Genomic DNA, 3936 nt, shown 5'->3' on the forward strand with positions numbered 1-3936 from the left:
TTTCACTTGAAAAGGAAAATTAATTATTTTTTACCAAGCCCTGTATCAGCCCAGGACTTTGTCCCAGACCCCTGATCAGGGAGCAGAGGCAGGTCCACGTGTACCAGTGTTCAGGTGCCCTGGGCTGGGCCCTCCCTGCCATCGTCCATAGGTTGCCTGCCAAGTGCCCAGGCCAGATCAGCCCCTCAGGTGTGTGTGTGTGCCTCAGTGGTCCTCTCCTTGCCCTGCCAAGCCTTTCTCTAACCAGCTTTCCTTCTGTCCATGTGTCCCCGCCTGCCCCTTCCAGCCTTTTCCACATCTCAGAAATTTCAGGCCACCGTGAGGTATGAGCACAGCCCATATGAGTGACTTCTTCAAGTTTTGGGCACCTGGAGAAATCAGATAGAAGCTGAGGGTAGTTCATACCCAGGCCACAAGCAAGAAAATTAAGGCTGAGAAGGCCTGACCTCCAAGCACTGGGTACTCAGTGTCCCTTAGCCAGGAGAGGTGTGGGGACTCTCATTCTACCCAGCCCTTGTCCTGATCCCTATGGACCCACAGACACCTCTATCTGACTCCTTATCCACTGGAACGTGGGCTCCTAGTGTGAAACCAGCCAGGAAGCCCTGACTGGCTGGCCCACAGGTGTCATCAAGGTTCAGGGCCTGCTTATTTAGTTACAGGTCACAGAGGCAGGGGTTGTGGGCAGGATGACCTCCCTCTGTGGTTCTGCAGAATGAGCTAGAGCAGAACCAGTGCTGGACCTAGACGCTGAGGGCGAAGATGTGGACAGACGGGGAGGAAGAGACCATACAAGATCTTGGAACCTCACCACAGGGATCCTGGTTGGAGGCTGCCCTTCTGCCTGAGCCTGGTCAGAGCTGGTTTGAGTCTGGAAGTCCCAGGCTCAGCCTGACGAGGTGTAATGATTCACATGGCAGCTGCTGCTCCACACATTCCAGCCATAGCCCCCAGCGCTTAGCACGTGAGGCGGCTGGTCTAAATCACCCCCAGAGGTTGGGACATGTTCCTACAGCGCCCCCATCCCCAGGGGTGACCCTCCCCAAGGTTTTCTAGGCTCCCAGGGAGGGTACCTAGCTTTATAGTTTCCAAAGTACTTTCTGGTTTACAAGCTGGAAGGAGAGGCAGGGAACTTGCCAATACCTGGCCTCTAGGTAGGGAAAATGAGGCCTAGAGAGTAGACTGGGCTAGCCAGGGGCACAGAGTAAGATGATGACAAATAACACTTACAGGGCTCCGGCTCCTGGCGCTGGGCTACTTCCAAGTGTCTGGCTCCAAAGGGTATCCCATGGCACATAGGCTGTTCTGTGAACAGGGTCAGTTGGGGGACCAGATTTCAGCTTTGCAAGTCAGTGGGCATCTGTGTCAAAAGAGGGAGGCCTTCTTTGCCCTCTGTCAAGCTTCCCACTGCTCTGAGCCTCACCCACAGAGTTTCTCCCTCCTCTGAGCCCACACATACCCCCTGCTCTTCCTCCTGCTCCCATACTCACTGGCTAGAGAAGCAGGAGGCTGGGATCCAAAGCCTGTTCCGCCCTGACCTGTGGATCCCCTTCCTGTTTGTGGCCTCAGTTTCTTGATCTGTTGTTAACAGATGGGCAGTTCAAGGCTTGAAGGGGCTCCGTAAAGTGCCAAATCCCTGGGGTCCTGGATGCAGACCTATGAATCTGAAAACCTGAAGTTCTCTCTCCCCTCAAACCCTGGGGGCTGCCTGTGCAGGCCGGGCTGCGCTCCTCCAGTGGGCCCCAGCTTAGGACTCTGAGGGGCGAGTCTGGCCCTCAGCTCCGGGGACAGGAAGTTGTATTTTGGTCCTAGGTCCTGGGGAAGGAGGCAGGGGGAGAATGGCAGCTCAGACCCAGTCATGTTTACTCGGGCCCGGCCCCCTCTGAGCTCAACAGGCCTATTCATTGGGAGCCCCATAAACCCTTCGGGGCTCCCTGAGGTTCGGAGAGCCTGGACGCCAGGCCTGGCTGCCGCCCCCAGACTTGCTGGGGGCCATAGGCAGCAGGTGGGGCATGAGTGAGGCAGGACTGGGGATGGCAGTGGGAGCCTCAGACATGCCCCAGTTTTTCAATCTTTGCATTGAAGTAATGGTTCCTGCCCATGCATGTTGCAGAGCAGTTGGGAAAATCGAAGGGGTCTTCATAGCTGTGTTCCCTCAGACCAGGCTCCTGAGAGCACATCCTCAAAGTATATGGCCTTCAAGGCAAACCTGAGACTGCAGTGGCTCAAACCAGAGCTGAATTCCTTGTGAAGACCCCATATCTGGCCTTGGATTGTCCATAAGCCACACCCCGGCAAGGTGGCATGGGTGTGCAGCCCCCTGGGTGGAGGGTGTCTCTTACCCTCTCCAGCACTCCCTTCCTCAGTTGTTAAAAGGCAGAGCTTCAGAAATGGGGATGTGGGGACTAGGTGGGTCATTGAGAGATGAACCCCTGGGGTCTGCTTACCTCCAGATGAGGACAGGGATGACATAGCAGGAGGTCCTTCATACTTTCTGCAGTCCTCCAACTGTGCTTAATCAGGTGGGGTAAGGCATTGCTCATGGAAGGGATGCAGCAGCAGCATTTGGTGAAAAGGACTATGGGCTGGGGGGTCTGATTCCTACCCAGCTCCTGTGTGACCCTGGAATAATCCCTTCTTCACCCTGGGCTTGTGCCCCACCAACCGCTGACTTGGGGGTTAGAATGGACACACTCCAAAACTCCTCTCAGCCCTGGGGTTCCTGTGCTGGGCAGGGAGGGAGAGGGTAGGAGCAAGATCTCCCACCCCAGATCCCTTTCAGCAGCGCCCCATGTGCCCAGGGGCAACCTGGCCAACCGCTCTGGGACCCTGGTCGGGGGCAAGAGCAAGTCTCCTTTCCCAGACGCCTTCCGGGTGTGGTGTGACTTCCAGCTCCAGTGGTTGTAAAATCCCCTGAAGCCTGGTGGGTCCCTAGTTGGGGGGGGGGGGGTTCTGTGCCTTGGAATAGCCCCCCTCCCAGGCATGTTTGACACGTGTTTCCGCCTCTCCCGACATGGGCTCCTGCTGCTGCTATTTATAACCTTTAAGAGCTCCTGCCGACTGCAAAGTTTTCTTAAACTCAAAATATCACCGAGGTCCTGGGCACGCGTTCCAGAGGCCGGCTGGGCCCTGCGGTTTGAAGGGATGAGGGGGCCAGGAAGAAGGAGGTGGTGGGAAGGGAGTTAGCTTAGACACTGGGTCCTGCCTAGGGGCGGTTGTGGGGAGACCTGGGGTGGGAGACCCTTAGTTCTTGACACTGGGTCCTGCTTGGCCTGGAGGGACCCTCTATGTGGGTGGTCCTTGTTCAGGCTGGGCCATTTAAGGACTGCTGGGCCATCTCTCTGGGCCTCAGTTTCCTCTTATCCTGAATGCCTCAAGCAATGCTATTTGGGTGAAGCAATGAACTGGCAATGACACTGGGAATGTCTCGGGCTGGGACCAGGGCTGTGTCTGTCTGACTATCCAGCACACAGCACAGAGCCTGGCCCAGAGGCGCCGTGGACGCTGGCTGAACTGGCCAGAAGGGGAAGTACTTTGGGGAAGTTTATAAAACTATGTGTGGGAAAGCGATGTTCAGAGAGGGGCAGTGGCATGCCAGAGGTCACCCAGCTCATCCAGAGCAAGTCCCCAGGCCTTCCCGACACCTAGGGCTCTCTGAGGCTGTGGAAGAGGCTTAAGGGCCCCAGCTGGGGACACATGGGGAGTAACAGAAGAATGGCTATGTATAGCTCAGAGACCTCCCTGAAGCTAGAGGGCACTGGTCACCAACTGGGCCCAGGGAGGGCAGGATGCCATCCAAAATCACATACCCATCTCCTACTTGCCCTGGGCCACTGGTCCATCTCTGGGGCCCCTCTGCCTCCTCAGGAGTGAGTGAAAAGCTCAACCCTTATTTCCCAGGTGGAAAGCAGAGGCCCTAACAACTACGGACTCAGT

Source organism: Camelus bactrianus, chromosome 17 (genome assembly GCF_048773025.1).
Source record: "Camelus bactrianus isolate YW-2024 breed Bactrian camel chromosome 17, ASM4877302v1, whole genome shotgun sequence".
NCBI lineage: Eukaryota > Metazoa > Chordata > Mammalia > Artiodactyla > Camelidae > Camelus > Camelus bactrianus.